At 40.2% G+C, this 22,276-nt stretch overlaps 1 pseudogene; it reads right to left on the bottom strand.

The window, feature by feature from the left end:
• LOC126059994 (interferon-induced protein with tetratricopeptide repeats 1B-like) overlaps window positions 1-21,027 on the bottom strand; it is a 94,841-nt pseudogene extending 73,814 nt beyond the window's left edge.
• Window positions 21,028-22,276: the final 1,249 nt, after the last annotated feature.

The raw sequence follows: 22,276 nt of genomic DNA, 5'->3' as shown, positions 1-22,276 counted from the left end.
TATGTCTTTTCTCCTTCTTCCCTACCTACTCGCCACATCCTATTTTTTCCCGACTCCTATTTTAAATTCTGTTTTCTCATTCAGTTTTTCTTTCGTGTTATACCTGGCATATATTAGAAGCAGAATAAGTATTTTTTAATGTATAAAGATGTGTGTGCTGTAATCAGCCTAAGACGCACTGCTCCATGAGAGTGTGCAGCTCGTGGAGTCTGTCAGGAGAGAAGGGAGCAGTAGAGCAAGGTGATGACCACATGGTGGTGACAGCAGAGTGGAAGAAGGTGACAGATAGGCTTTGAGCACAAATGAAGTAACCCTTGGACAGTGAAGCTCTCAGAAATAGTTGGGGGACCCTTTGAGGTGGTCTGATTTGAGGTAACAAGGGCAGTGGTGGTTCAGTGGTAGAACCCCCACCTTCTGTGTGGGAGGCCCAAGTTCAGTTCCTGGGCAGTGCATGTGCCTCATGTGCAGCTACCAGCCGTCTGTCACTGGTGACTCACATGCTGCTATGATACTGAACAGGTTTCAGCACAGCTTCCAGATGGAGATGGACTAGCTACGGACTGGGAGAGTACCTTTGGAAACCATTTATCTGACAAAAATATGCATATAACTTAGACAACTTAACAACAACAACAGAAAGATAAATAACCCAATCACAAAATGGGCAAAGGACTTGAATAGACATTTCACCAAAGAGGGCATTCAAATGGCCACCAAACACATGAAAACATGCTTAGCATCATTAGCCATTAGAGAGTTGCAAATCAAAACCACAATGAGATCCCATTTCACTACCACTAGGATGGCTAAGATAAAAAATAACAAATATTGGAGAAGATATGGGGAAACTGGAACACTTACCCATTGCTGGTATGAATGTATAATGGTATAGCCATTGTGGAAAACTGTGTAGCAGTTTCTCATAAAACTAAAAATAGAACTACCATATGACCCAGCAGTTCCACTCCTGGGTATATGCCTGGAAGACTTAAAAGCAGAAAACTCAAAAAGAGACTTGTACGCCAATGTTCATTGCACACTATTCACAATAGCCAAAAGGTTGAAACAAGCTAAATGCCCATCAACAGACAAAGGAATAAACAAATCATACTGCAGAGATACAACAGGATACTACTCAGCCTGTGGGAGAAATAGAGTCTTGATACATGCTACGGAATGGATGGAGCTTGAAGACATTATGCTGAACAAAATAAGCCAATCACAAAAGGACAAATATTGTATGACCTCACTTACATGAAAACACAAGAAAAGACAAATGTATGGAGATCAAAGTTTATTAGTGGTTACCAGGGGCAAGAAGGAGGGGAAATAAAAGCAGGGAAAGGGAATGGAAAAATCACATTGATCAAGAGTGTTGCACAGCTGATTATTATAATTGCTGTCAATAAATTCTACAACTGCAAAAAGTTGAATTGGCAAAGGTTGTGTGATAGATATACCTACAATGAGGAAAAAAAAAAAAAGAGCAGCTCTGAGGCTGGTTATGGACAAGCAAACACCTCATGGGATCTGGTTCCTTGGTTTGGAGGTTTTAGGGTCATCGTTCCATGGGACACCCAGTTAATTGGCCTAATTACATGTTTAGTGCTTATGTTCTACCTTCATGTTCATTGTGTAGTGTTTGGGGTCTTAAAAACTCAAAAGTTGCCATCCAAGTGTCAACAATGTGTCTCTCTTCACCTGGAGCAACAGAGGAACAAGGAGAATTTGGAATAGGAGGAGTATATGGAATCTGTGACTAATTGCCTCTATGAACAACTGCCTCCTTTGCTGTGGGACCAAAGGAACTAGATGGTGCCAGGCTACCATTATGGAACATTTTGATCAAAGATTCCATAGACCTGATCAAAAGGGGGAAAATGAAGACCAGAATTTCAAATTCTGGACTTTCTGGAGCCATGGAAAGTGGTTTAACTTCTGAAACTATTGCCCTGAGATAATCTTTATACTTTAAACCAGAAATATCCCCTCAAGTCATCTTAAAACTGAACAATAGTTTAGTTTACCTAGTAAAAAAGGCCTGCCTTGAGCATTATATTCTTTTAAGAGCTATCTATATGGGATCAAATTGATGACAGCAAGTCAAATGATTAGATAGGAAACTTAAGGGGCAGTGAGTTTATGTTAATGAGGGAGGAACAAGTCAGAAAAGGAGGGTGTGAATGGTTGTACAACTTGAAGAATATAATCAAAGTCACTAAACTGTACATGTAGAAACAGTTCAATTTGCATATTTTGCTGTGCATATTCTCAACAACAAAATAAATAAAATAACATAAAAAAATAAGAGCAAGAGGGATAAAGAGATCTTGAGGCAAACCAGGCAGGGTCAGAAAATTTAAAAAAAAAAAGGAAAAACCCTGTGGATCACAACAGTCTGATCCACAGGTGATCCTGGGTATGGTGCAGGACCAGGCAGCATTTCATTCCCTTGTGCATGGGGTTGTCATGAGTCAGGGGCCAACTAGGCAGCAGCTAACAATAGAAATTTCGTGTATTTGGTGCATTGTGTATTAAAGTGATCATAATTATGTCTCAAAAATAAGTGTGATGTTATTTCCCGGTCAAAGATTAGTAAGGCCCTGAGTGTATAGATTACCTGTGTAAATATAGTCAGGAATAAGTGATTAGATTACTTGAGACAATTAGAGAATAAACTTGGCAGAAAATACAATAAACATGCTATTCTCCTCTGTGTTCTTCCCTGGCCCATACTCTGTGTAGGAGCCACTGATAAGAGCAGAAATTATAAGATATTCAGCCAACCACCCATGATTAGTTATTCAGTCCCTTTCGTTTAGTATCAAAAAAGTTGGAAAGGGTATGATTTGTGTGTTCCCTAGGTGTTATCTGCATGACCCATGCAGCTCCGCTCCCCCCTTCGGTTCTTTCTGTTGACCCCAGCTTTCATTAGCCTATAGAAGTAAATCCCTCACCAATATATTTTATTAATTGTTGGTTAGGGTTATGTTCTCATAGCTTCCTCTGCATCAGGCTGTCCAGTACTGCAGAAGCTGCTCTTGTGTTATTATACTTCCACCCAAAGAATACACGTATTTGAATTTCACCAATAAAATACACTAAAAGAATTTATGAGTTTAGCACATTTTACTGAATATTGCCAGGTAGGGAGAAAAAGGAGAAAAGTATATTACACACTACACAGCAAGCACTTGAAAACTGCCTTAAAGTATTTGTCATTTTCAGCTTGCACCTTCCAAACAGGTTTTCCCTTACTTTGTCTTTCTCTAATACATTTTAAATATTTGTAGGTGTGAGTAAATGTATAGCAATGTGTGTACTCACATAGATAAAAATGTAAATAAAAGAGTAAATTTATTACAAGGTTATAGGCTTGGCTCACCCACTTATAGGTCTTGGCTTCAGCAGGGCCTTAGGAAATGGAATGCAGGGCTGGATTGCTGTAGTGAAAGCCCAAAATCCCCTCCTTCTTTCTCTCATTTTTGTGCATTTGCTTTGCTCTTAGGTCTTGTCACTGTTCAGCACCCCTGGCCACATTAAAAAAAAAAAAACAACCTTCAGTGTTTAAGCCTTCTCCGTTTCTATCCCAAAGTCCCTGAGAGGAGCTGTTGGGGAAAATTACCAAAAACAAAAACTACTTCCAACTTAGAAAACCTCTGCACAAAAATAGAAGAAAAGATTTATTATTGAATAAACATTAAACCTTTATGTGATGTATCATGGGCAGTCCTCTAAAGAGATTGCAAAGACAGAAAGAAATCTTATCTTTTATGTTGCTGAGTAGATACAACTCATTACATTCATGTTTAAGATAAAATTACTAATTTTCTAATATCTTATTGGCAGAGTGCCTGAAGTTGTGGTGACTGCATTCCAGGAAAATGGGAGGTAGGGATGTGATCTTCTTTGACGATTATTTTTCCTAAGAGATGTCTCCCAGGTCCTTGAGAAAACAGCCCTTATTTACATACTTTTCAGAAAGATTCTACAAGTTCTCTAAAGTGAATTCTGAAAGAACAGGGGAGGAGGGGAGCCTCTTCCCTTATTTCCGCAGGGAGAATTAAAACCTTTTATTTTCAATTAGTATTTTTTCTTTACAGAGCAAATGGTTAAGTGCTGGGCTACTAATCGAGGCAGTTTGAACCCACTCAGAGGGGCCTTGGAAGAAAGGCCTTGTATTCTGCTTCTGAAAGTTCACAGCCATGGAAACCCTATGGAGTAGTATGCACTTCTACTGTGAAACACATGGGGCAGCATGAGTTGGAGTTGACTTGGTTCAGGAGATCAGCTAGACTGAGGATGGAAGCTTTTTGTTCCAAGGGCAAAATTGTAGGGAAAAGTTTTCCTACTCCTACTGATCCAGTAGATGATAGTTGCCTAAAACAGGGTTTCTTAGTTTTGGCCAATGAGTGCTGGAATATGTTGTGGAAGAATATGGTCCTGACATAGATTAGGAGCACACCGGAAAAAGAGGGAAAGAAATAGGGGCTCAGGCAGGTAGCACAGTATATGGTGCATTAAACTTTTTTTTTTTTTAATTTTTATTGTGCTTTAAGTGAAAGTTTACAAATCAAGTCAGCCTCTCACACAAAAACCCATATACACCTTGCTACACACTCCCAATTACTCTCCCTGTAATGAGACAGCCCGCTTTCTCCCTCCCCTCTCTCTTTTCATGTCCATTTCGCCACCTTCTAACCCTTTCCACCCTCTCATCTCCCCTCCAGGCAGGGGATGCCAACATAGTCTCAAGTGTCCACATGGTCCAAGAAGCTCACTCCTCATCAGCATCCCTCTCCAACCCATTGTCTAGTCCAATCCATGTCTGAAGAGCTGGCTTCGGGAATGGTTCCTGTCCTGGGCCAACAGAACGTCTGGGGGCCATGACCACTGCGGTCCTTCTAGTCTCAGTCAGACCATTAAGTCTGGTCTTATGAGAATTTGGGATCTGCATCCCACTGCTCTCCTGCTCCCTCAGGGGTTCTCTGTTGTGTTCCCTCTCAGGGCAGTCATCAGTTGTAGCCGGGCACCATCTAGTTCTTCTGGATGATGTAGTCTCTGGTTCATGTGGCCCTTTCTGTTTTTTGGGCTTGTAATTGCCTTGTGTCCTTGGTGTTCTTCATTCTCCTTTGATCCAGGTGGGTTGAGACTAATTGATGCATCTTAGATGGCTGCTTGCTAGCATTTAAGACCCCAGACACCACACTTCAAAGTGGGATGCAGAATGTTTTAATAGATTTTATTATGCTAGTTGACTTAGATGTCCCCTGAAACCATGGTCCCCAGACCCCTGCCCCTGCTGCACTGGCCTTCGAAGCATTCAGTTTATTCAGGAAACTTCTTTGCTTTTGGTTTAGTCCAATTGTGCTGACCTCCCCTGTATTGTGTGCTGTCTTTCCCTTCACCTAAAGTAGTTCTTATCTACTAATTAGTGGATGCCCCCCCACCCTCCCTCCCTCCCCCCCTCATAACCACAAAACAATGTTTTCTTCACAGTTTAAACTATTTCTCAAGTTCTTCTAATAGTAGTCTTATACAATATTTGTCCTTTTGCAACTGACTAATTTCACTCAGCATAATGCCTTCCAGGTTCCTCCATGTTATGAAATTTTTCACAGATTCCTCTTTGTTCTTTATTGATGTGTAGTATTCCATTGTGTGAATATGTCATAATTTATCCATTCATCCATTGATGGGCGCCTTGGTTGCTTCCGTCTTCTTGCTATTGTAAACAGTGCTGCAGTAAGCATGGGTGTGCATATATCTGTTCATGTAAAGGCTCTTATTTCTCTAGGATATATTCCAAGGAGTGGGATTGCTGGATCGTATGGGAGTTCTATTTCTAGCTTTTTAAGAAAGCACCAAATCAAATGTAAAATGGTACAACCACTTTTTCCAAAGTGGCTGTACCATTTTGTATCCCAACCAGCAGTGTAGAAGTGTTCCAATCTCTCCACAGCCTCTCCAACATTTATTATTTTGTGTTTTTGGGATTGATGCCAGCCTTGTTGGAGTGAGATGAAATCTCATTGTAGTTTTGATCTGCATTTCTCTAATGGCTTATGATCGTGAACATTTCCTCATATATCTGTTAACTACCTGAGTGTCTTCTTTAGTGAAGTGTCTATTCATATCTTTTGCCCATTTTTTAATTGGGTAATTTGTCTTTTTGCAGTTGAGTTTTTGCAATATCATGTAGATTTTAGAGATCAGGCGCTGATCGGAAATGTCATAGCTAAAAACTTTTTCCCAGTCTGTAGGTAGTCTTTTTACTCTTCTGGTGAAGGCTTTGGATGAGCATAGGTGTTTGATTTTTAGGAGCTCCTAGTTATCTATGTTTTCTTCTACATTCTTTATAATGTTTTGTATACTGTTTATGCCATGTATTAGGGCTGCTGACATTGTCCCTATTTTTTCTTCCATGATCTTTATCGTTTTAGATTTTATATTTAGGTCTTTGATCCATTTTGAGTTAGTTTTTGTGCATGGAGTGAGGTATGGGTATTGTTTTATTTTTTTGCAGACGGATATCCAGTTATGCCAGCACCATTTGTTAAAAAGACTGTCTTTTCCCCATTTAACTGTTTTGGGGCCTTTGTCAAATATCAACTGCTCATATGTGGATGGATTTATGTCTGGATTCTCAATTCTGTTCCATTGGTCCATGTATCTGTTGTTCTACCAGTACCAGGCTGTTTTGACTACTGTGGCGGTATAGTAGGTTCTATAATGAGCTAAAGTAAGGCCTCCCACTTTGTTCTTCTTTTTCAGTAATGCCTTATTTATCCAGGGCCTCTTTCCCTTCCATAGGAAGTTGGTGATTTGTTTCTCCATCTCATTAAAGAATGTCCTTGGGATTTGGATTGGAATTGCATTAAATCTATAGATCGCTTTTGGTAGAATAGACATTTTTATAATGTTAAGTCTTCCTGTCCACGAGGAAGGTATGTTCTTCCACTTATGTAAGCCTCTTTTGGTTTCTTGCAGAAGTGTACTGCAGTTTTCTTTGTATAAGTCTTTTACATCTCTGGTAAGATTTATTCCTAAGTATTTTATCGTCTTGAGGGCTACTGTAAATGGCATTGATTTGATGATTTCCTCTTCAATGTTCTTTTTGTTGGTGTAGAGGAATCCAACTGATTTTTTAATTAACTTTTATTGAGCTTCAAGTGAACGTTTACAAATCAAGTCAGTCTGTCACATATAAGTTTATATACATCTTACTCCATACTCCCACTTGCTCTCCCCCTAATGAGTCAGCCCTTCCAGTCTCTCCTTTCGTGACAGTTTTGCCAGCTTCCAACTCTCTCTATCCTCCCATCCCCTCTCCAGACAGGAGATGCCAACACAGTCTCAAGTGTCCACCTGATATAATTAGCTCACTCTTCATCAGCATCTCTCTCCTACCCACTGTCCAGTCCCTTTCATGTCTGATGAGTTGTCTTCGGGGATGGATCCTGACCTGTACCAACAGAAGGTTTGGGGACCATGACTGCCGGGATTCCTCTAGTCTCAGTCACACCATTAAGTATGGTCTTTTTGTGAGAATTTGGGGTCTGCATCCCACTGATCTCCTGCTCCCTCAGGGGTCCTCTGTTGTGCTCCCTGTCAGGGCAGTCATCAGTTGTGGCCGGGCACCAACTAGTTCTTCTGGTCTCAGGATGATGTAGGTCTCTGGTTCATGTGGCCCTTTCTGTCTCTTGGGCTCTTAGTTGTCGTGTAAGCTTGGTGTTCTTCATTCTCCTTTGCTCCAGGTGGGTTGAGACCAATTGATGCATCTTAGGTGGCCGCTTGTTAGCATTTAAGACCCCAGACGCCACATTTCAAAGCGGGATGCAGAATGTTTTCATAATAGAATTATTTTGCCAATTGACTTAGAAGTCCCCTTAGAGCATGGTTCCCAAACCCCTGCCCTTGCTCCGCTGACCTTTGAAGCGTTCATTTAATCCCGGAAACTTCTTTGCTTTTGGTCCAGTCCAATTGAGCTGACCTTCCATGTATTGAGTGTTGTCCTTCCGTTCACCTAAAGCAGTTCTTATCTACTAATTAATCAGTAAAAAACCCTCTCCCTCCCTCCCCCCCTCGTAACCACAAAAGTATGTGTTCTTCTCAGTCTATACTATTTCTCAAGATCTTATAATAGTGGTCTTATACAATATTTGTCCTTTTGCCTCTGACTCATTTCGCTCAGCATAATGCCTTCCAGGTTCCTCCATGTTATGAAATGTTTCACAGATTCGTCACTGTTCTTTATCGATGCGTAGTATTCCATTGTGTGAATATACCACAATTTATTTACCCATTCATCCATTGACGGACATCTTGGTTGCTTCCAGCTTTTTGCTATTGTAAACAGAGCTGCAATAAACATGGGTGTGCATATATCTGTGTGAAGGCTCTTGTTTCTCTAGGGTATATTCCAAGGAGTGGGATTTCTGGGTTGTATGGTAGTTCTATTTCTAACTGTTTAAGATAACGCCAGATAGATTTCCAAAGTGGTTGTACCATTTTACATCCCCACCAGCACTGTATAAGAGTCCCAATCTCTCCGCAGCCTCTCCAACATTTATTATTTTGTGTTTTTTGGATTAATGCCAGCCTTGTTGGAGTGAGATGGAATCTCATCGTAGTTTTAATTTGCATTTCTCTAATGGCTAATGATTGAGAGCATTTTCTCACGTATCTGTTAGCTGCCAGAATATCTTCTTTAGTGAAGTGTGTGTTCATATCCTTTGCCCACTTCTTGATTGGGTTGTTTGTCTTTTTGTGGTTGAGTTTTGACAGAATCATATAGATTTTAGAGATCAGGCGCTGGTTGGAGATGTCATAGCTGAAAATTCTTTTCCAGTCTGTAGATGGTCTTTTTACTCTTTTGGTGAAGTCTTTAGATGAGCATAGGTGTTTGATTTTTAGGAGCTCCCAGTTATCTGGTTTCTCTTTGTCATTTTTGGTAATGTTTTGTATTCTGTTTATGCCTTGTATTAGGGCTCCTAGGGTTGTCCCTATTTTTTCTTCCATGATCTTTATCGTTTTAGTCTTTATGTTTAGGTCTTTGATCCACTTGGAGTTAGTTTTTGTGCATGGTGTGAGGTATGGGTCCTGTTTCATTTTTTTGCAAATGGATATCCAGTTATGCCAGGACCATTTGTTAAAAAGACTATCTTTTCCCCAATTAACTGACACTGGGCCTTTGTCAAATATCAGCTGCTCATATGTGGGTGGATTTATATCCGGGTTCTCAATTCTGTTCCACTGGTCTATGTGCCTGGTGTTGTACCAATACCAGGCTGTTTTGACTACTGTGGCTGTATAATAGCTTCTGAAATCAGGTAGAGTGAAGCCTCCCACTCTCTTCTTCTTTTTCAGTAATGCTTTGCTTATCCGAGGCTTCTTTCCCTTCCATATGAAGTTGGTGATTTGTTTCTCTATCACCTTAAAAAATGACATTGGAATTTGGATCGGAAGTGCATTGTATGTATAGATGGCTTTTGGTAGAATAGACATTTTTACTATGTTAAGTCTTCCTATCCATGAGCAAGGTATGTTTTTCCACTTAAGTATGTCCTTTTTAATTTCTTGTAGTAGAGCTTTGTAGTTTTCTTTGTATAGGTCTTTTACATCCTTGGTAAGATTTATTCCTAAGTATTTTATCTTCTTTGGGGCTACTGTGAATGGTATTGATTTGGTTATTTCCTCTTTGATGTTCTTTTTGTTGATGTAGAGGAATCCAAGTGATTTTTGTATGTTTATCTTATAACCTGAGACTGCCAAACTCTTCTATTAGTTTCAGTAGTTTTCTGGAGGATTCCTTAGGGTTTTCTGTATATAAGATCATGTCATCTGCAAATAGAGATAATTTTACTTCTTCCTTGCCAATCTGGATGCCCTTTATTTCTTTGTCTAGCCTAATTGCCATGGCTAGGACTTCTAGCACGATGTTGAATAAGAGCGGTGATAAAGGGCATCCTTGTCTGGTTCCCGTTCTCAAGGGAAATGCTTTCAGGTTCTCTCCATTTAGAGTGATATTGGCTGTTGGCTTTGCATAGATGCCCTTTATTATGTTCAGGAATTTTCCTTCAATTCCTATTTTGCTGAGAGTTTTTATCATAAATGGGTGTTGGACTTTGTCAAATGCCTTTTCTGCATCAATTGATAAGATCATGTGGTTTTTGTCTTTTGTTTTATTTATGTGGTGGATTACATTAATGGTTTTTCTGATATTAAACCAGCCTTGCATACCTGGTATAAATCCCACTTGATCGTGGTGAATTATTTTTTTGATATGTTGTTGAATTCTATTGGCTATAAATTGTTGAGGATTTTTGCATCTATGTTCATGAGGGATATAGGTCTGTAATTTTCTTTTTTTGTAATGTCTTTACCTGGTTTTGGTATCAGGGAGATGGTGGCTTCATAGAATGAGTTGTGTAGTATTCCATCATTTTCTATGCTTTGAAATACCTTTAGTAGTAGTGGTGTTAACTCTTCTCTGAAAGTTTGGTAGAACTCTGCAGTAAAGCCATCCGGGCCAGGGCTTTCTTTGATGGGAGTTTTTTGATTACCGTTTCAATCTCTTTTATTTGTTATGGGTCTATTTAGTTGTTCTACTTCTGATTGTGTTAGTTTAGGTAGGTAGTGTTTTTCCAGGAATTCATCGATTTCTTCTAGGTTTGCAAATTTGTTAGAGTACAATTTTTCGTAATAATCTGATATGATTCTTTTAATTTCAGTTGGGTCTGTTGTGATGTGGCCCTTCTCGTTTCTTATTCGGGTTATTTGTTTCCTTTCCCTTGTTTCTTTAGTCAGTCTAGCCAATGATTTATCAATTTCGTTAATTTTTTCCAAGAACCAGCTTTTGGCTTTGTTAATTCTTTCAATTGTTTTTCTGTTCTCTAATTCATTTAGTTCAGCTCTAGTTTTTATTATTTGTTTTCTTCTGGTGCCTGATGGATTCTTTTGTTGCTCGCTTTCTATTTGTTCAAGTTGTGGGGACAGTTCTCTGATTTTGACTCTCTTCTTTTTGTATGTGTGCATTTATCAATATAAATTGGCCTCTGAGCACTGCTTTTGCTGTGTCCCAGAGGTTTTGATAGGAAGTATTTTCCTTCTCGTTGCATTCTATGAATTTCCTTATTCCCTCCTTGATGTCTTCTATAACCCAGTCTTTTTTCAGGAGGGTATCGTTCATTTTCCACGTATTTGATTTCTTTTCCCTAGTTTTTCTGTTATTGATTTCTAGTTTTATTGCCTTGTGGTCTGAGAAGATGCTTTGTAATATTTCGATGTTTTGGATTCTGCAAAGGTTTGTTTTATGACCTAATATGTGGTCTATTCTAGAGAATGTTCCATGTGCGCTAGAAAAAAAAGTATACTTTATAGCAGTTAGGTGGAGAGTTCTGTATAAGTCAATGAGGTCAAGTTGGTTGATTGGTGTAATTAGGTCTTCCGTGTCTGTATTGAGCTTCTTACTGGATGTCCTGTCCTTCTCCGAAAGTGGTGTGTTGAAGTCTCCTACTATAATTGTGGAGGTGTCTATCTCACTTTTCAGTTCTGTTAAAATTTGATTTATGTATCTTGCAGCCCTGTCATTGGGTGCATAAATATTTAATATGGTTATGTCTTCCTGATCAATTGTCCCTTTTATCATTATGTAGTGTCCTTCCTTATCCTTTGCGGTGGATTTAAGCCTAAAGTCTATTTTGTCAGAAATTAATATTGCTGCTCCTTTTTTGCTTATTGTTTGCTTGATATATTTTTTTCCATCCTTTGAGTTTTAGTTTGTTTGTGTCTCTAAGTCTAAGGTGTGTCTCTTGTAGGCAGCATAGAGACGGATCGTGTTTCTTTATCCAGTCCGAGACTCTCTGTCTCTTTATTGGTGCATTTAGTCCATTTACATTCAGCATAATTATAGATAAATAAGTGTTTAGTGTTGTCATTTTGATGCCTTTTTATCTGTGTTGCTGACAATTTCATTTTTCCACATACTTTTTTGTGCTGAGACGTTTTTCTTAGTAAACTGTGAGATCCTCATTTTCGTAGTGTTTGACTTTATGTTTGTTGAGTGGTTACGTTTTTTCTTGGCTTTTATCTTGAGTTATGGAGTTGTTATACCTCTTTGTGGTTACCTTAATATTTACCCCTATTTTTCTAAGTAAAAACCTAACTTGTATTCTTCTATATCGCCTTGTATCACTCTCCATATGGCAGTTCTATGCCACCTGTATTTAGTCCCTCTTTTTGATTATTGTGATCTTTTACATATTGACTTCAATGATTCCCTGTTTTGAGCATTTTTTTTTTTTAATTAATCTTAATTTGTTTTTGTGATTTCCCTATTGGAGTTGATATCAGGATGTTCTGTTTTGTGACCTTGTGTTATGCTGGTATCTGATATTATTGGTTTTCTGACCAAACAATATCCTTTAGTATTTCTTGTTTGGTTTGGTTTTTGTAAATTCTCTAAACTTGTGTTTATCTGTAAATATCTTAATTTTGCCTTCATATTTCAGAGAGAGTTTTGCTGGATATATGATCCTTGGCTGGCAGTTTTTCTCCTTCAGTGCTCTGTATATGTCATCCCATTCCCTTCTTGCCTGCATGGTTTCTGCTGAGTAGTCTGAACTTATTCTTATTGATTCTCCCTTGAAGGAGACCTTTCTTTTCTCCCTGGCTGCTTTTAAAATTTTCTCTTTATCTTTGGTTTTGGCAAGTTTGATGATAATATGTCTTGGTGTTTTTCTTTTTGGATCAATCTTAAATGGGGTTCGATGAGCATCTTGGATAGATATCCTTTCGTCTTTCATGATGTCAGGGAAGTGTTGTGTCAGCAGATCTTCAACTATTCTCTCTGTGTTTTCTGTCCTCCCTCCCTGTTCTGGGACTCCAATCACACACAAGTTATCCTTCTTGATAGAGTCCCACATGATTCTTAGGGTTTCTTCATTTTTTTAAATTCTTTTTTCTGATTTTTTTTCAGCTATGTTGGTGTTAATTCCCTAGTCCTCCTGATTTCCCAGTCTGCATTCTAATTGCTCGAGTCTGCTCCTGTGACTTTCTATTGCGTTGTCTAATTCTGTAATTTTATTGTTAATCTTTTGGATTTCTACATGCTGTCTCTCTATGGATTCTTGCAACTTATTAATTTTTCCACTATGTCCTTGAATAATCTTTTTGAGTTCTTCAACTGTTTTGTCAGTGTGTTCCTTGGCTTTTTCTGCAGTTTGCCTTATTTCGTTTCTGATGTCTTGAAGCATTCTGTAAATTAGTTTTTTATATTCTGTATCTGATAATTCCAGGATTGTATCTTCATTTGGGAAAGATTTTGATTCTTTTGTTTGGGGAGTTGTAGAAGCTGTCATGGTCTGCTTCTTTATGTGGTTTGATATCGACTGCTGTCTCCGAGCCATCACTAAGATATAAAAAAAAAAAAAAATTTAGTAGGGGTTTATTCTATAATTGCTCACTGAGTCTTATCTTGTTTTGTTTTCTTTCAATATACGTGGGTGGGCTACTAGATTGTGCTGTCTTGTTTGTTGTAGCCCTTGACTTACTTATGACCTATTACCAGCTGGTTTGGGCTGTTGCCAGATATATATGCCTGAGTCTATTCACTATTCTTGAGTAGAATCTGATTTTGGGTCATCAAGTGTGTGCTGCACCCTAACACCTATCCACCTCGAGAAGTAGTGGTGATAGCTGTTTGCACCAGATTCTATTAGCAGCTGGGGTTCACCCTCCGGAGGGGCAGGATTCTGACAGGCTTCCCCCAAGTGTCAGTGAGGTAGGTGTGTCTCTATTCCTATAGCACCTTGGTGGGAGGGTACTGCAGCTGTACCTTAGGCCCCCAATGCAAGTACCTCTACTGATTGGTAGGTGTCACCCTCCTTAGACCCCTAAGGCAAGAGGCTAGGTGGTGTGGGGGGAGCTTCAGCCCTCAGTTCCCTGTTGTGCGTCAGTTAGGGCTCTGTTGAATAAGCAGAGATATCAGACCTGGGAAACTTGTTTTTCCAGAAAATCCGCTAAAAAAAAATGCAGCCAGATCCCTATCAGAACTGCCTTTGGATTATAACCGCCACCTTGTGCCCTGTAAGGATGAAAGTCCAAGATTTGGATCATATATGCTTGGCTGTAGCTGGTTATGTGTTTTTAGTCCAATTAGGGATGGATTTTTGGCCCTGGGTTTTTTGTTGTTCCTTCTCTCAGGCCAGAAAAATGGGTTAGGAAAAGACCAAAAAAAAAAAAGGGGGGGTAAAGCAAAGCCGCCACGGAGCCGGAGCCGTTCTCCCTCTGGCTCAGGAAATTCCGATGTTAATGAAGCCGCCTGGGAAGGGTGGGGGAGGGTTCAGAGAGATAGGAGAGTAGCACCTCCGAATATAGCCAAAGTTGCTTGTCTTGCTTGGAATGACTATTTTATCTGAGATTCCCGAGGGGCATGTCGCCTACGTGTGCTGGCTGTGTGGAGATTGCCCCCGGGGGTCTGACCCGCTGAAGCCGCTGTCAGATCCTCTGCTGCCAGTTCAAAGCCCAGCGACAAGGTTCCCCGGCTGGGACGCTGCCCTCCCGGCTCCAAAACCAGTCACTGCCTCCTGGGGACTTCTCCCACCAGCCGCTCGCCATGCTGCCCGCGCGGACCAGCTGGGCCCCCTCCTGGGGTCAGTTCAGGGGGGTAGGGCTGCGCCCCTTGTTTGCGCCATCACAAGATTTTTGAGTTCAGCTCCCCTGGGCCCAGAAGCCCGGCGCCAAGGTTTCCTGACTGGGACGCTGGCTCCAGGCTCTGAAAACAGTCGCTGCTTCCCCTTATTTGTTCGTTTTCCGTCTCTAAATCTGTGTTTGTTGTTCAGGGTTTGTAGATTGTTATGTATGTGATCGATTCACTTGTTTTTCCAAGTCTTTGTTGCAAGAGGGATCAGAGGTAGTGTCTACCTAGTCCACCATCTTGGCCGGAACTCTCCAACTGAGTTTTGCATGTTTATCTTGTATCCCGATACTCTGCTGAACTCTTCTATTAGTTTCAGTAGGTTTCTGGAGGATTCCTTAGGGTTTTCTGTATATAAGATCATGTCGTCTGTAAATAGAGATACTTTTACTTCTTCCCTGCCAATCTGGATGCCCTTTATTTCTTTATCTAGCCTAATTGCTCTGGCTAGGACTTCCAGCACAATGTTGAATAAGAATGGTGATAAAGGGCATCATTGTCTGCTTCCCAGTCTCAGTGGGAATGTTTGGGCTCTCTCCATTTAGGGTGATGTTGGCTGTTGGCTTAGATATAAATGCCCTTTATTATGTTGAGGAATTTTCCTTCTATTCCTATTTTGCTGAGACTTTTTATCATGAATGAGTGTTGAACTTTGTCAAATGCCTTTTCTGCATCAATTGATAAAATCATGTGATTCTTGACTTTTATTTATGTGGTGGATTACATTAATTGTTTTTCTAACGTTGAACCATCCCTGCATGCATGGTATCAATCCCACTTGGTCATGGTGAATTCTTTTTTTGATATTTTGTTGAATTGTATTGGCTAGAATTTTGTTGAGGATTTTTGCATCTACATTCCTGAGGGATATAGGTCTATAATTCTCTTTTCTTGTGGTGTCTTTACCTGGTTTTGGTATCAGGGATATGCTGGCTTCATAGAATGAGTTTGGGAGTATTCCATCCTTTTTTGTGCTCTGAAATATCTTTACTAGTAATGGTGTTATCTCTTCTCTGAAAGTTTGGTAAAACTCTGCAGTGAAGCCGTCTGGACCAGGGCTTTTTTTTGTTGGGAGTTTTTTGATTACCTTTTCAATCTCTTCTTTTGTTCTGGGTCTATTTAGTTGTTCTACCTCTGTTTGTGTTAGTTTAGGTAGATAGTGTGTTTCTAGGAATTCATCCATTTCTTCTAGGTTTTCAAATTTGTTTGAGTATAGTTTTTCATAGTAATCTGATATGATTCTTTTAATTTCAGTTGGGTCTGTTGTAATATCGCCCCTCATTTCTTATTCAGGTTATTTGCTTCCTCTCCTGTTTTTCTTTTGTCAGTCTGGCCAGTGGTTTATCAATTTTTTCAAAAAAACAGCTTTGGGACTTGTTAATTCTTTCAATTGTTTTTCTGTTTTCTATTCCATTTAGTTCAGCTCTAATTTTTACTATTTGTTTTCTTCTGGTGCCTGTGGGTTTCTTTTGTTGCTCTCTTTCTATTTGTTCAAGTTGTAGGGATAATTCCTTGATTTTGGCGCTTTCATCTTTTTGGATGTGTTCATTTACTGATATAAATTGACTCTGAGCACCACTTTTGCTGTGTTCCAAAGGTTCTGATAGGAAATGTTTTCATGCTCATTGGATTCTATGAATTTCTTTATTCTATCCTTAATGTCTTCTATAATACAGTCTTTTTTGAGCAGGGTATTGTTCAGTTTCCAAGTGTTTGATTTCTTTTCCCTGCTTTTCCTGTTATTGATTTCCACTTTCATGGCCTTATGGTCAGAGAAGATGCTTTGTGATATTTCAATGTTTTGCATTCCGCTAAGGCTTGCTTTATGACCTAATATGTGGTTTATTCTGGAGAATGTTCCATGTGCATTAGGAAAGAAAGTGTACTTGGTTGCTGTTGGGTGGAGTGTTCTGTATATGTCTACGAGGTCAAGTTTGTTGACTGTGGCATTTAGATCTTCCGTGTCTTTACTGAGCTTTCTGGATGTCCTGTCCTTCACCGAAAGTAGTGTGTTAAAGTCTCCTACTATTACTGTGGAGCTGTCTATCTCACTTTTCAATGCTGATAGAGTTTGTTTTATGTATCTTGCAGCCCTGTCACTGGGTACATAAATATTTAATATGGTTATATCTTCTTGGTGTATTGTCCCTTTAATCATTATATAGTGTCCTTCCTTATCCTTTATGATGGATTTAACTTTAAAGTGTATTTAGTCAGAAATTAATATTGCCACTCCTGCTCTTTTTTGATTGTTGTTTGCTTGATACATATTTTTTCATCCCTTGAGTTTTAGTTTATTTGTGTCTCTAAGTCTAAGGTGTGTCTCTCGTAGGCAGCATAGAGACGGATCTTGTTTTTTAATCCATTCTGCCACTCTCTGTCTCTTTATTGGTGCATTTAGTTTATTTATATTCAGGGTAATTATGGGTAGGTATGAATTTAGTACTATCATTTTGATGTCTTTTTTTGTGTGTTGACAGCTTCTTTTTCCCACCTGATTTTATGTGCTGAGTAGATTTTCTTTATATATTGTCCTTTCCTCATATTTGTTGTTGTTGATTTTGTTTCTGCTGAGTCTGTATTTTTCCCTTGTATTTGATTTTGATGAGTAGGATAGTTTGTCTCCTTTGTGGTTACCTCATTATTTACTCCTATTTTTCTAAATTTAAACCTAACTTTAATTTCTTTGTATCACCGTATCTTCCTCTCCATATGGAAGGTGTATGATTACATTTCTTAGTCCCTGTTTATTATTTTAATGTTGTCTTCTTTTATATAATAACATTGCTGCTACACTGTTTGGGGCTTTTTTTTTTTTTTTAATAATCTTGCTTTTTTTTTTTTATTTCCCTGTCTGGGTTGACTTCTGGTTGCTCTGCCCAGTGTTCTAGTCTTGGGTTGATACCTGATATTGTTAATTTTCTTACCGAAGAACTCCCTTTAGTATTTCTTGTAGTTTTGGTTTGGTTTTTATGAATTCCCTAAACTTGTGTTTATCTGGGAATGTCTTAATTTCACCTTCATTATTTAAGAGACAGTTTGGCTGGATATATGATTCTTGGCCGGCTATTTTTTTCCTTCAATTTTTTAGTTATGTCATCCCATTGCCTTCTTGGCTGCATGGTTTCTGCCAAGTAGTCCGAGCTTATTCTTATTGGCTCTCCTTTGCAGGTGACTTTTCATTTATCCCTCGCTGCTCTTATAATTCTCTATCTTTGGTTTTGGCAAATTTGATTATGATAAGTCTTGGTGACTTTCTTTTCAGATCTACCTTATGTGGAGTTCGATGAGGATCTTGGATAGATACCATCTCATCTTTCACAGTATCAGGGAAGTTTTCTGCCAACAAATCTTCAAGAATTCTCTCTGTATTTTCTCTTACCCCTCCCTGTTCTGGTACTCCAATCACTCATAGGTTATTTCTCTTGATAGAGTGCCACATGATTCTTAAGTTTTCTTCATTTTTTTAAATTCTTTTATCTGATTTTTCTTCAAAAATATTAGTGCCAAGTGATTTATCTTTGAGTTCAGAAATTCTAGCTTCTACTTGCTCAATTCTGCTCCTCTGATTTTCTATTGAGTTATCTAATTGTGTAATTTTATTGTTAATCTTCTGAATTTCTGATTGCTGTCTGTGTATGGATTTTTCCAGCTCATTAAACTTTTCATTATGTTCCTGAATAATCTTTCTGATTTCTTCAGTTGCTTTATCTGTGCATTCCTTGGCTTGTTCTGCATATTGCCTCTTTTCCTTCCTGATGTCTTGAAGGGTTCTGTATATTAAACTTTCGTATTCTGCATCTGGTAATTCCAGGAATGTACACGTTCATTTAGAAGATCCCTGGATTCTTTGTTTTGAGAGCCTGTTGAGGTGATCATGGTCTGTTTCATTATGTGACTTGATATTGACTGTTGTCTCCGAGCCATCTGTAAGTTATTGTATTAGTTTATGCTTGCTTACTGTGTCATAGCTGCTTGCTTTGTTTTGTTTTGGTATACCCCTGTGGGTTGCTTGAGTGAGCTAGCTTGATTATTTTCACCTTTGGAACTCTGGTGTCCTGTCCCCAGCTGGCTAGAGCTGTTTTCAGGTGTATCAATCTAGGAGTCCATTCAGTTTTCTTGTATGAATTCAGCTCAGATTTCCAGGTAGCTGATATCAAGTGTGTGGCACAGGCTCTGTCCTACAGTCTTAGAGGGGCAGGGGCGATTGGCATATATACTGGTATCTGATTGCAGCAGGGGGTCACACTCTGAACAAGGCAGGGGGCTGAGAACCAACCCCCAAGTGTCTCTGAGGAAAACGTGTCTCTGTTCCCTACAGTGTGCTGGTGGGTGGGTTCTGCAGAGGGACCATGGGCACCCAAACTTTTGGGTTATAAGGACTGTGAGGTACCAGTTATCTTTGGACCCCTGTCGCGGGTGGCTGGGTGACCTGAGTGGAGCTAGCAGTCCTTAGGTCCCTGATGTGGATAGGCGAGGACCTTGTTCAATAGGAAAAGCAATGTCAAACGTCAAACACCCACCTCTCCACCACACGGCTGAAATGGTTGGAGTTTGCCAACAAGGGCCTATTCTCCCGAAATAGGCCCACATAGGTCCATGCAGAAGGGAAGGGTGCTCAAGGTCCACGGATGTTTTATGCCTGGACAGGGGCCGCTTCTGTCCTGAGCTCCCCCAGTTAATGGAGCTAGCAAATTATCCTTTCCCCCCAATTGCAAATTTTTCCTTCCCCAAGGCCGGGAGGATGGCTCAAGGTACTCACCAATGTCGACCTCAGGCCCAGGGATTCAGCCGCTGAAGCTGGCTTGGGGGTGGGGGTGGCGGGGTAAAATATACACAAGTACTTAGCTTTTGCTGAGAGTGCCCTTCTCCTCAGGTTCTGGAGGTGTGTGTAGGCTGTGTGGCTGGCTGCTTCTCCCTGAGGAAACTGTGGCCAAAAGCTAGTCCCAGGCCGCCACCGCTGCCACGGCCACTGCCACCACCGCTCTGGGAGTGGTGCCTGAGCGCTCCCCACGATTCAGGTCCAGTCACTCCTCTCCACTTCTGAATGGTCTCTTCCTTCCCCTGCCCCTCAGTTCGTCGTCTAAGTCTGTCTTTGATGGTCAGGGCTCCCAGCTTGTCACAAATATACTCGTTTCACTTGTTTTTTTGGGTCTTTGTTGTAAAGAGGGCTCGCCGGAAACGTCTGTCTATTCTGCCATCTTGGCTCCGCCTCTCGAACTATTTTTTATTTCATCATTTACATTTTGGGAGGGCAGCAACAGGAGAGATTGTTGTTATGTTTAGTTACAAGCACATTAAAGAGTAATGGTGACCTCTATTTCAAAACATAGTGTGCAAGTCAGCAGCCAGGGCCCTCTCACAGCACACCAGGGCTCTTCTTGCTTCTACTTTCAATTTGTAGATGAGCCCAAGAAGGCTGAAACTTTCCACAACACATACATTCCAATGAATTTGTCTTTTAGGCAATTTCTCTAAAGCGTTGAGTTTTTTCTATTTTTTTACCTTTTAAATTAATGACTAATTGCTTTATCTTCAGGCTTCTTGTGAATTCCTGGAAATGGCCATAGTGGTGATGAATCTCTTGCTGTGGCTCATTTTCAGCATTCTTCAAGCACAACACTTTCTGAAAAATGTCCTCAGCATTTCTATGGTGGTCTGTTTCTGTGAACATTTTAGCCATGTCAAGAAAAGCCAACTTGAATGTCGGCTTTAGCTTCAAAGTCTTTTTTAAATTGTAAGATAGCCTAATTGAAATAATCTGTTGACATTTTCTGCATCCTGCCCTCTAAGCTGCTTGTTTGTAGCTTCCTTTAGTTGGATCACTTGTGCCCTGTAGCAAAGCCCTATATCTGGTGATACAGGAAGGGAGATGCAGGTGTTGCCGACGAGGCCATTTTTAAGAGCTGGGGAGCTTTATCCAGAGAGCTCGTTCTTTGGTAAAACCTGGCAGCATACTGAAAGACGTAAGTCTGGGAAGACGTGTGGTCAGTGCTTCTTCAATATATCTTTCTCCTTTAGCTTCTTGTCCTGCACCCAGAGGCTTCAGGGCAAGGAGAATATTAATATGCGCATCTTCTGGATTTGGCCTGATGTCCCCCCTTGTTTCTACTTTCTTGGCTACTGTGAGTTCACCAGTTGTCTTGCAGAATCTTGGTCCCCACTGCTTTGCTCATCAGAAGCCTACCAGTTTGGGAATTCTCTTAACAAATACAACACACAGCACAGCACTAAATTAAAGAAGGAAAAGTCATCTAATAGTAGTGTCTTATCTGTGGGGTGTGTGCGTGCATGAGTGTGCACAAGCCCACGTGCGTGTACGTGCCCATGTGTGGTGGGAGCGGTGTGGAAAATTGCAAACCTGAAAGTCCGTTGGAAGTTGTAATGAAATCTGAATTTCTACTTGAAGAAAATTGAACGTCAGCATTTAATTATGAATCCAAAAGTCAGAACAATGGTGAGTGCTGTAGTGCCTTCCTAATCTACAAGAAAATCATACTGAGAGAGTAAATATAGGTAAAAGTGCTTTGAGCTCCATGTACTCAAATCTATAATCTATTACCCCCTGAAATTATTTGTTTTCAAGTAATTCCCAGCCTTTTCTGCTGAGACAAGTTTTAGCAACTTGCAAGTGTGTGGTTTTCATACACATTCAGTTGTGTTGTTGTTGTTAGGTGCCGTGGAGTCATCCCTATGTGTTAGTGTTTTTTTATCCTCCTTCATTTCATAATAAATACCTTAAGAGTAGTGTTCTTGAGTGATAAGTCCCATTACCACAGCATTTCATTAGAGTTATTCTGTAAATGAAGACATGTAGAGGATACTAAGGAGCCCTGGTGGTGCAATGGTTAAGTGCTCACCTGCTAAAACAGAAGATTGGCAGTTGTAACCCATCAGCCACCCTGTGGTAGAAGAGACCTGGTGATCTGCTCCCATAAATATTACAGCCTACGAAACCCTATGGGACAGCTCTACTCTGTCTTTAGGGTCGCTATGAGTCAGAATAAGGAGCCCTGGTGGCACAGTGGTAGAGTGCTTGGCTGCTTACTGACAGGTCAACAGTTCAAACCCATCAACCACTCCGCAGGAGAAACGACCTAGCAATCTTCTCCTGTAAAAATTACAGCCCAGGAAACCCTATGGGACAGTTTTACTCTGTCACCTGGGATCACTATGAGTCGGAATTGACTCCACGGCACACAAAAACAACAACAGAGGATACTAAAGCCCCTGACGTGGGAATGCAGGCCTACCTGCTCGATTTACTCGTTTGGTATAGTGCCCCTATGAGGCAGAGCCCCCACAGTGCTGTATTCTTTACTGGACTTCCTCCCTTACAGTGTTGTATTGAAAAATCATTTCCTTTGCTGATGCCCACGCCACCCCCCACCAGCTTTGCATTTGAATCCTGTTTTTGGTTGGAGGTTCTATGTAAACCCCATTGAGCCTGTGAATTATGATTAAGAATGTTGCTAATATAACTTGTATGAACTCCCTACTTGTAAACCCCTTTAGAAGTAATCTCCCTGCCTGCCCTTGGCAAGCAGTCTTGGTAGCAGTAGCTCTGATTGGCTCTAT

This window comes from Elephas maximus, chromosome 16, assembly GCF_024166365.1.
Source record: "Elephas maximus indicus isolate mEleMax1 chromosome 16, mEleMax1 primary haplotype, whole genome shotgun sequence".
Classification (NCBI taxonomy): domain Eukaryota; kingdom Metazoa; phylum Chordata; class Mammalia; order Proboscidea; family Elephantidae; genus Elephas; species Elephas maximus.
This window is presented reverse-complemented; position numbering and strand designations above follow the sequence as displayed.